A 12,094-nucleotide genomic window follows, 5' to 3' on the forward strand; every position below is an offset into this window, starting at 1 on the left:
CAAAACTAAGCACATAGGAGGAGTTAAGTGAAGACACAATGATCTACTGGGTTTTTGTTTCTTAATTCCTGGCATAGGTTGCTTGAAGTGAAGAAAAGGAAGGGTAGCTATTTAACTCAGTGTGTTACTATGGTTTTACTAAAATGGAAAAATGAATGAAGCACACTGGCTGTTGTTTCCTAAAGATTTATTTCACTATGGATCTCGAGCATCCTAATTTTCTAGGGCTATGACTATAAGGCCCACCTATAGATCAGGATGAAAAAGAATAAGGATAGGAATCAAGTTCACAGGGATACTAAAAGTATATAATGTCCTCCAGCTCTCCTTTCTCTTCCCAGGTACTTCCCTGCAGAGGTTTAACTAGTGCATGGCCCATCTCTCCTATTGTGGACCTCATGGTCTCGCCAGGTGCAGCCCTGGGCCATACCTGATTAAACAGGGCAGATCCCTGATCCAAACACGGCCAATCAGATGTGGAACTGGGAAAGTGTCTATGTGTGATGCTTTGGCTATAATCGTTAACTCTGGAGCAAACAGTCCTCAATGTAGCAGATATTCCACCTTGTGGAATTGAGCCCAAAGACCACTGGTCCCCAGAGAGGATGAAGTTCAATGAGCAGAAAAAATAGGAGAGATAGGGTGAAAATTCCAGGTCTGGCTACCTGCCCACCCTTGGTTCTATGATTTACTCCTGCGTTCTCACAAATAATCATTTTTTGTTCAGTCTGTTTGAATTGATTTCTGTTACTTACAACCAAGAGTCTAAATTAATACAGCGGGGATCTGTTTTCGAAGGGCAGAGGGGAAAAGGAGGAAACGTAAACTGGTGCCTTTGGGGATAGACAGAGTCACTATAAAAATCAGTTCTTTCCAGTGAAGGCTTTTGAGCTGACTCAGACATCTGGTATTTCAGTTACCTATACACTCAACCATCGCTCTTATCTTCAGGTTTCTTAAAGTTGAAATTCGGTAACCCCGAAGTGTGAAAAAATTCTATACAGCATGTTTTTCTCCCTCTAGCAGATGCACAGCTGCCCTCAGAGACTGTGCTACTTTTCCACAGGCCATAAAAGGATCTTCATTACTGCTGGTGGGATCACACATACTCTTTCGGGGGAGACACACATCATGAATGTGTAAGAGCAAAATTAGCATAAGAAATATGTTACCCTCCCGTGCTTGTAACTTTTTTACTCCCTTTATTTTCTTCTCATTTTCTTTATTCATCCTCTCCTTATATATGTCTAGAAGTCTCACAAGTCTATCACCATTTACACCTTCAATGCAAGCTCCTTTTGATTTGTCTACCCAGCCTCATTGCTCGGCCTTGCTGTTCCTATAGCATATACATACTTCTGTAATCTGAAACACACATCTTGTAAAGTCTTTCTACTTCTGTATCTCTCTCACAAGCCTGGGACCTACTTATTAGAAGAAGCTGTGCCATATTGTTATAACCTCAGTGTCTTGTACGTTAGCTGGAAACAACTGTTTGATGAAGTATGTGGGTAAGTGAATGATGAACTGAGTGAATTCATGTCTTTGCACCATCCAGCATTTCTCATATTCCAGTCATATATTTTAAATGCATTCTCCCTTCCTTTTATTGTCAGAATAATTGACTGGCATGCTCCCTGGCTGAGCATGCTAATTTTATCCCTTCTTATATAACAGCTCATTCATGTCAAATTTTCTTATGAGAGTTTGTTAGTCTCTTGATGGGTCAACTTGGCCAGGCTAAAATTCCAGTCATTCAATCAAACAATAATCTAGCTATTACCATGGAGGTATTTTATAGATGCGATTAAAGTCCATAATCAGTTGACTTTAAGGTAGATGATCCTAGATCATCTGCGAGGGCCTGAATCAATCAGTTGCAAGGCCTTAAGAACAGAACTAAAGGCTTCCCAGAAGAAGAAATTCTACCTGTGGCTGGCAGCTTCAGCCCCTGCCTGGGAATTCTGCTTCCTTTCCTGAGAGCTTGCTGTAGGAATTTTGGACTTGCCTGGCCAGCCCCACAATTGTGCAACCAATTCCTTGAAATACATCTCTTAATATACGTGTCCTACTTGTTCTGCTTCTCTGGGTGAACCCTACTAATATAGAGATTATTAACAGACTATGCATAGAATAAAGACATGCATTGGGTACCATTTCTTTATTTCCCTAGTGCTTTCATTTTCTACCCTTTCTAGTCAATGATTTTAGAAATAGTCACATATGCTGGCCACATGACCTAAGAATAATTTAAAGATCTTTCAACATATCTTATTAGCACTGTATATTTTTGCATGGTCTTAAAGAAAAATAATCATAGTTTGTTGGATCAAACAAAAGTCTATCATTAATGCAAATATAACATACATCCTCTTTACCTTTTCCTTTGGAATGTTCTGGGATTTTCCTTCATGTTCTCCCTACCCCATACGCTATATTATAATACATTGTGACATGCCCTTTGTTGACCTAGCTGACCACTGCAGGTAGCCCTACAGGGAAAATCTACTATAATATATTTTCAGCAGTGGTGGTGGCCTCTAATTTCTAATATCTCTCTTAGTCTTTGATATTCTTTTCTTCCCTCCTTCATCCTATTTGCCAAAGTTTCTCTCATACAGTCTTCAAAAAGTTTTGTATGGCACAACAGTGAATCTGTAAACCCTAGAATGCTCACACTCTTCAAAACTTGATTGAGCTATTCACTCCCTAAGCTACCATGTTTGCAGTTAAACATTTTGTTTCTTCATTTTTGATGCCTTAGCTTTGTTTGCACTTTTCCCACTTTAATCATCTGTCTTACCTATGAGAGAGCTCCACAATGAAACTTTCTAGCTTCACAGCTTTTCCTCAGTGTCACCTGACTTGTCCACTTTCATATTATAAGCTGATTACCCCTTCTCTTCATCATTCTAACAGGAATTCTAATATCTTCAAATTTTTACTTGCCAACTTCCCCCAGCTTTTTAGGAGAAAATAATTCAGTTGTTGTGAAGTTTCAAAATTCACCTTAGATTTCACATCCACTGTTATTTGTTGCAGCATGTAACTATTATTGATTCCATTAATTAGCTTCCTCAATTTATGTCCACATTATAAACTCCATTTGAATGTTGTGCTTTAATCCCATATTCTGGCCAATTTATAAGCAGTCACCTTCATATATCAGACCTTGGTTGCTTTGAGTCCCACCATTTTTTTCTCAAGATGTAGATTAAATTCTTCCCCCAAATTGCCATTCTTATAATGCAGAAAGATGTATGCCCTTAAATAATTTTTCTCTTTTAGATATATTTTGGGGAAGAAATGCATGAAGATGGCTGTCTATGAACCAAGAAGCAGCCCTCACTAGACATCAAATCTGCCAGTGCCTTGATCTTAGATTTCCCAGCCTCTAGAACTGTGAAAATAAATGTTGTTTGGTTTGTTTGTTTGTTTGTTTTTAAGCCACCCGGTCTATGATATTTTCATTATAGCAGCCTGGATGACTAAGGCAAGTGGGGCGGGGGCGGGGGGGGAGGAAATAGAGGAGAGTAGAAGTCCAAAATCCTGATGGCAGAGGTAGAAAGCATGACCAATCTGGAAAGGGGTGCAAGTGGTTGTTGAAATCAGATATGAGGCTGGCTTTGGAAATAGAGTGAGGACAAGTGGTCAGAATCCAAGAGGAGGGTGACACTGGAAGATCTGAACACTACCAACTAGACTTTTTACAGCTTTGTTCATAGTTGGTTCCATTTTTAAAGGCTAGGTGAGGGGTGCCTGGGTGGTGCAGTCGTTAAGCGTCTGCCTTCGGCTCAGGGTGTGATCCTGGCATTCCGGGATCGAGCCCCACATCAGGCTTCTCCCCTAGGAGCCTGCTTCTTCCTCTCCCACTCCCCCTGCTTGTGTTCCCTCTCTCGCTGGCTGTCTCTCTCTGTCAAATAAAGAAATAAATAAATCTTAAAAAAATAAATAAATAAAATAAAGGCTAGGTGAAAGCTGGTACATGCCCTTCTCCAATGGCCTTTCCCTAGGCAGTAGGTGTTGAGGCCACCCTGGATTTGCTGGATTGCACACCCTGGCCTGACCAAGGAAATGGTGAGAAGAGTGGTGGGCTGAGGCCCATAGCAATCCCTGGAATCAGGTACTTGAAGGCACTCTTGGTCTCTGTGGTGGCGAAGTCCACTCCCATATATTCTGCTTCTCTACCTTAGGCTCTAAGGGCTACATGAAGAATGGGGGGTGGGAGCTGGAGGTGGGGGTGGAAGCAGAGTTTCTGAGGGACAGGTGTTACAGGGAACAGTGAAAGCCAGGTGGGTCCACAGGCACAGGACAGTGAAACTGGAATGCCATTATTTCAGTTGATTTTAAATAGTTCTAAAGAATAGTCCTCCATATTTTGTCTGGGACAGGTTCTGTATTTGTACTGGGAATATAAGGTTTCTTCCTTTCAGTTTGTTTTTCTGATGCTTAGAGCCTGTAAGAATTAGCACTGAATTACTTCTTGACATAGAAAAGGGTGTCTTACAGATCTTAAGTAACTGATAACTTTTCTAGGTATCTGCCAGATATTGAGGTTATGGTAATAATTGAGGTGCAATAAAAAAAAATAGGGGGAGAAGCTGTAGGGTTTTCTGTATGGAGGAAATTTGTAAATAATTATGCATAAATTTAGCAGTGTTGGAATACATGGAATGTAAGGTTCTATGTAGAAGGAGCCACATTACATTCCATTGGACTATTAGTGTAAGCACAAGGAGCAGAGGATGGAAGGTTCTGAACAAGCAGGATTTTTAACTGTGTCTTCTAGATTCATGACATAAACTGATATGTGGAATTAAAGGACCAGGTTTTATATCATTGTAAAGGCAGGAATTTCCCTAATGAACAGAGTACAGCTAACTGTTATGTACTCTGTGTTCTGCCATCTTGGTAAGGGTAACAGTCTTCATTGTGGCCATGGAAGGGAGGCAGGTCCATGATGAAATCCTTCAAAATAGCAGTCTATCAGTCCTTGTGGATTAAGAGTGGATCTATTCTCCCCTTAGAAGAGGGGATGAACAGAGTTGGTGGGCAGCTAGCCTAGTCACTTTAATCACAAATGGATACACTTTTCATATTGAAAGCTCAAATATATGATGATGTCTTCCAGGTAATGTTCAAATCATGTTGGTTCCAACTCAATCACTTTTAGCAGGAAATCAATCAGGACTGGACTATAAGAGTTATCTGGGAATCTAGGGAGTTGTTCCTGACCAAGTATGCACAAATGTTATCATGGATCTACTCACAGACCCAATATTCTAATTGGGAGAGCTGGTCAGGATGGGTATGTGTATCTAGACAAATTCCCCGAGAATGACTCTGACATGGGCCTGTGTTGAGAAGAACTAAATAAAAAAATAATGAGGCACTGCACAAAAAAATGGCAACGCCTAGTCAGGAATTTCCAAGTATTTAGATAGGTGACTTCTAGTTGTCAATCTCTAAAACCCATGTGAGGATGGTCTTCCAGAGACAGCTCGTGCCTTGAGTTTAGGGCATATCAAAGACATCCAAGTCTAGTTCAAGCTCTAGTTCTAGAACCAATGACAGCACTGAGGCCCCATTAGGGGTGGTGTAAAACAAAGATCAGTGAGGGAAGTGCCACCACTTTCTAGACCCTCAGCAGTGGGGACTTGGGAGCAGTGTCTAACACTTGGGGGAGATTGGGTTAGGAAGCAAACTGAGTCCACTTAGCCAGGGCCAATTCAAAAGAAAAAGAACTTTGAGATGAAAACCCACTCATACCTTTAGCTCAGTGGCTTTCAACTCTGACTGCACAGTAGAATCCTCCAGAGAGCTCCAAAATTTGTCAGCGCCCAGGTCATTGCCAGAACAACTGAATCAGAATCTCAGGGAGGGGAGATGCACTTAGGAATATCTAGTTTCACTCATTGTCCTCAGGTGTTTCTAAGGCACAGGCAGTATGCATAACCTCTTCCTTAGCTTCTAACCTCAAGAGTAGGAGCGTATACCACTCTCCTCCTTAATTTACCTCTTTGGGCTCTGTGCCCATCAGCATAGCCATCTGCTGCTCCCTGTGCCCACATCTATGTCTTCTCACCCAGGCCTGTTTCCCAGATGCAGGCAGAAAAAGGTAGCAGCAGTAACTGTCTACACAGATGGGTGACAAAAAGCCTAACCTCCCAGGAGAATTGTGGTACCAGCTAAGGAACCAGGCAGGGTGGCCACCTATGGTATTAGGGCCGAAAGAGGAGTGAATTGACCTGGAAGAGACCAGGGATGGGTGAGAAAGCTGAACTAGCAGCAGTGTAGGAAAGAACGACCAGAAAGTGTGACAACCCAAGGAGGGCCCTAGAGGTGGATTTCTATCTCAGTGGAGATACAGAGTCAGGAATTTAGAATCTGGAAGATGAGAGTGAGCAATAAAGCAAACATGTCTGGATCAAACATGGAAGCAAATGGGATGGGGTTGGCCAGGGCTCCGTGCAGTTTTCTTTAATGCTACCTGTTATATGTGGTTTATATTACAGGTGTGTCAGTTTAATTCAAAGAACTGAACAGGGGTAGTCACATACTGAACTACAGACAATGCCAGAAATGTACCCACAGGCACCTTTAGCCTCCCCATATTTACATAAGGGGCATTTCATAAGAAAAAGAACTTTGAGATGAAAACCTACTCATACCTTTAGCTCAGTGGCTTTCAACTCTGACTGCACAGCAGAATCCTCCAGAGAGCTCCAAAATTTGTCAGTGCCCAGGCCATCTGCCAGAACAACTGAATCAGAATCTCAGGGAGGGGAGACCATTTCTGAAATGGTCTGCATATGCCCACTCCCCATCAAGTTGCCTTCCACAACATATCTTCCATAGCCTTCTTCTAGTTAGTCTACTGCAAATGTTATTTTCTTTACTGGACTATGAACCCCGACAAACAACAATTTCATCTTGTTCATCCCAGCGCTTGGTACATTGTAGGTGGTCAATAAACATATATGAACAAGAGCTATAAAAACAAAACAAATGTCCAATGTGCTGGGAATGAAGAACAGAAACAGCTTAGAGATTCACTGAAGGCTCTAACACAGAGGTAACAGGTGATCAGAGTCCTAATGAAGAGCTTTCTTGGCAGAGTAGGAGGGAAAAGTTAAAGGGACAGAAGCATATCTAAGGACACAGAAGTGTAAGAGAGCTCAGCCAATTCAAGTGGTGTGGCATTACCAGTGTTATTATTCCTCTTTCTCTCTTATTCTAAGACCCTAAAGCCAGCAGGCTTTTGGTACTTGTCTCTACCTGATGTTGGCAAATTCTTGTCAATTTATATTAAAAATATCCTACCCCTGAGGTGACCCAAGAAATCAAATATTCTCATTCTTTACCCCTAAAACACATCTCATGACTGCATATTCTAACTGAAATGATTTCCTGAGTCATATATATTATACCCTACTTCTCTTTGGTTGTTCCCTATACTAGCTAAAATTCCTCTTTTTTCTTAAATGAAAATAGTTTACCTCCACTATCAAAAGTAGGGCGTTACTATAAAACCTATCCTAAGCATGAAATGGTATAAAGAGAAGAAGCAATTAGCATTTTGTAAAAGTGAAAATCCTCTTCTAATTTCCTTTGGCTAGCAAAAAGAAAGACACTAATGTAGGTCTTTCATAAAAGCAAAATGGCATAACATGAACCTTCAGGTAGCGAAGAAAAACTTGTCCAGGCCTGCAGATAACCACATTCTTCCATGCCAAGTCCTAAACATATCTGTGAATGGAGCTGTTATATACCACAATCTTCCACCGACTCAGTCTGCTATTTGCCCAATCTCTCTAGGAGTTAGTGTTTTGGTAAGCTAAACAGAAGAATAGAAGGTTCAAGAAGTTCTGATCAAATTTCCCTTGATTCGTTCATTCATGCATCAAATGTAAACAGAGCATCAACAGTGAAAAAAGAAGGTCCTGGTGGGTTTACAGTTCCTTAAAGTCTAAATTTTTGGCAAATGCCTCAAGGTCAGGTTTTTGAATACCTTATTAACACAGCTCTGAACATGTCTACAAATTCACCCAATTTTATAGAGGCCACTGTTCTTTTCCAATGTATAAGTTGCAAACACTATCTGTATCACTGTGGCAAAGGGATTTTAAAAATTGCTCCAGGTTATGGAAGACAAATCTTCAGATTGAAAATACAAAAGAAATTCCTTTATTACGTGGAAGTCCCCAAACTGCATCTACATGATCACTTCCTTTATCATATGAACACACTCCTAATCATCCCTAGTAGCAGCAGCAGTGGTGGCAAGGGTTAAAAACAGTCTACCTCCTGATTCACTGGAGTTTTGCACTTAAACTATTTTATACCCACCTATTTGTATACTTTGTAGTCTTCAAATTAACCTAATTATACAATCATCGAGAATGAGTTGTGTGCTCACTTATTCATTCATGCAAAAAGCATTTATCTAGAGATTGCTTTGTATCCTCATGTGGTTAAGTTATACCCTGGATCCATTCATTCATTTATCCATCATTCAACAGGCATTTATTAAAAACTAGCTCTGTTCCAGTGTCCAGTCTGGATGTGCTAGGAAGAACAGAAACAATAGTATTGTGGTTCCCTGCCTTTGAAGAACCAGCAGTACACAGGGTTCATCACAGTTTGATTCATGAAGAGGGGCACCCCCCCCCAGCTTTTCTCATTAGTAAAGCATGAAACAGCACAACAAATTTCCCCAATTGAAACTTTCCTCTCTTTTCTTCCCTTCACAAAAACTATACAATTTGTTTAATCTCCCTCTGTCCTCCCATGCGCTTTACAGAAATCAAACATGGTCTTCTTTTTTCACCTCTCCTTCCTTTTCTCTTCTCCACCCTCATGCCAAAGAACCACATTCATGCCATTCCAGCAGGTGCACAGTTAATCCACAAAAACACTTTTTATATTGGGCCTAAATGCTATTATAACCATTTGTCAAATGAGGAAATAGATGCTGAAATTAAGATACTGCCCCCAAACCACAGAAATCCATGATGAAACTGAATCTAAGATCTAGGTCTTCTCACAATATCATGCTAACTCCAATAATCTCCCTCAAATCAATCAATATTATTTTCCAAGAGCATAAACAGCTAATTTTTGTAGACTCAATCTTATTTCAGTTTCCTTTATTCCTGGATTTACACCTATTCTTTCATCTTAAAATAATTTTTTCTTCTTTTATGGAGAAGATGGCAGAATAGGAGGACCCTAAACTCACCTCTCCCCAACAGATAGAACTAGATAACATCTACGTTAGTATAAATAACCTAGAAAATGACCCAAAGACCAGCAGAACAGATTCTTCATAGCTAAATATGGAGAAGAGGCCAAGTCAAAGAAGGTAGGAAGGGTGGAGACAAGGTTGGGAGCTAAACAGACTCCCGGGACAGTCCATAGGAAGGAGGGATATGGCAAGCACAGAGAGGGCAGAGGAACAGACCCCCTCACCAAGCACCCCAGGCATGGGGTATGCACACAGGGATGACAAATCCCCATAACATTTGGCTTTAAAACCAGAGTTTGAAAACTTCACAAGTTCTTACAATCAGTGGAACTTAACATCTAGAACCTAAAAAATCAGTGGGCTCACCTCCCAGAGAACTGGGAGGGTGATGGGAAACAAGTCCTGCCTTTAAAGAGAGCGCAATAAACAAACCCAGAGAGATACAGCATAGAAGTAGCAGTTTAAAAACACATGGGATCTACAGGAAGGAGATTTATTTACTAATCTCAGAGCATATGCTGGAGGGGCAGGGATCTTTGGGAGATTTCTCCAAGAATAAAAGAGCAGCCCCCCAGCCTAGATACATGGACACCTGTAGGAACCAATGCCAACACTCTCCACCTAGCTTGCTAATAGTCTGCCCTGCCCCCACACACTTCCACACACCCACCCCCTCTGACGCAGCTAGCCTCTACAGTTTTCCCAGGTAGCTGAAGGTTCCCTCCCATAGCAGACCAGCATGGACCTTGCTGGCACCACACGCCTGGCCTCTGCATTCTCCTAAGGACCTGCTGCCTTTAATATGCCCTTGGCTGGGGCACATCCAAAGCAGTGCCACAAGTCTGGCGGTGTGAAAGCAGCCCTGACAAGGGCAGTACCACTCCAAAATGACTCCTGTCCCAGGGAGAAAGGAAGCTAGCCACAGATATCAGTCTGACTGCAACCCTAGCAGTGGGCTGGGGGCAGACATCTGGTCTGACTGCAGGCCCTACACACCAATGAAAGCTTCTAAGGGGACAAAATAGGGAAAGTCCCCTACAGTTCAGTGCTACTGCATCTCTCGCAAATACCCGGTCTGACTCAACTCAAGCCCAAACAGCCGGAGACTAGCCCACTAACAACACAGGAACCAAACCCTGCCCACAACAGGCAAAGAGAGCCAGGGCAGACAACTGGACTGAAGCAAAAGTGGCTCAGCCACAACAGTAGGGTGCATGAACACACATAGGAGAAACCCCTGAAGTGCCAGGCTCTGGTGAACAAGGGACACTGCACTTCAGGGCACTATAGGAACTCTTCTTCATAAAGCCATTACTCGTAGGAGCAGAAGTTGTAGTTGACTTTCCTAACACAGAGAAATAGACACAGACAAATAGACAAAATGAGGAGACAGAGGAATATGTCCCAGATGAAAAAAAACAGGACAAAATCACAGCAAAAGATCTAAATGAAACAGATAAGTGATATGTCTGATAGGGAATTTAAAGTAATGGTCATAAAGATGCTCAGTGGACTTGAGAAAAGAGTGGAGGACCTCAGTGAGACCTTCAACAAAGAGACAGAAAACAAGAAAGAACTAATCAGAGATGAAGAACTCAATAACTGAAATTAAAAATACACTAGGTTGAATAAATAGTAGACAACAGGAAATAGAAGAACGAATCAGTAACCTAAAGGATGAGTAATGGAAAGCAATCAAGCTAAACAAGAGAGAGAAAAATAATAATAAAAAATGAAAATAGACTAAGGGAACTCAACACCACCATCAAGTGTGATAACATTCACATTATAGGGATCCCAGGAGGAAAGAGAGGAAAGGGGGCAGAAATATTGCTGAAAACCTCCTAAATCTGGGGAAGGAAACAGAAATCCAGATCCAGGATGCACAAAGAGCCCCCAATGAAATCAACCCAAGGAAGTCCACACCAAGGCACGTAATAATTAAAATGGCAAAAGTAGTGATAAAGAATTTTAAAAGCAGCAAGAGAAAAAAAAAAAAAAACAGTTATACAAGGGAAACCCTATAAGGCTACTGGTTGATTTTTCTGCAGAAACTTTGCAGGCCAGAAGAAAGTGGGGCATGATACATATGAAGTGCTGAAAGAAAAAAATCTGTAGTCAAGAATATTCTATCCAGCAAGCTATCATTCAGAATAGAAGGAGAGATAAAGAGTTTCCCAGACAAAAGTAAAAGGAATTCATCATTCCTAGAAAGAAAGAAAGAAAGAAAGAAAGAAAGAAAGAAAGAAAGAAAGAAAGAAAGAAAGAAAGAAAGAAAAAGAGAAACCAGGGGTGCCTGGGTGGCTCAATCGGTTAAGTGTCTGACTTCAGCTCAGGTCATGACCTTGGGGGCCTGGGATGAAGCCCCCACCGGGCTCCATGCTCAGCAGGAAGTCGGCTTGTCTCCCCTCTTTCTCTACCCCTTCCCTCCACTCATGCTCTCTTTCTTTCTCAAATAAATAAAATCTTTAAAAAAATAAAAAAAATAATAATCTGATTAAAACGGGCAAAAGACATGACCAAACATCTCTCCAAAGTAAACATACAGATGGCCAAAAGACATATGAAAAGATGTTTAATATCACTAATCAGGGAAATGTAAATCAAAACCACAATGAGATATCACCTCACACCTGTCAGAATGGCTAAAATCAAAAAGACAAGAAACAAGTGTTGGTGAGGATGTAGAAAAAATGGAACCCTCTTGCACAGTTGGTGAGAATGCAAACTAGTACAGCCACTATGGAAAACAGTATGGAAGTTCCTCAAAAAATTAAAAATGCAACTACCCTATGATCCAGTAATCACACTACTGGGTATTTACCCAAAAAATACAAAAACACTAAC

The sequence above is a fragment of the Ursus arctos genome, unplaced genomic scaffold (assembly GCF_023065955.2).
Source record: "Ursus arctos isolate Adak ecotype North America unplaced genomic scaffold, UrsArc2.0 scaffold_9, whole genome shotgun sequence".
Taxonomy (NCBI): domain Eukaryota; kingdom Metazoa; phylum Chordata; class Mammalia; order Carnivora; family Ursidae; genus Ursus; species Ursus arctos.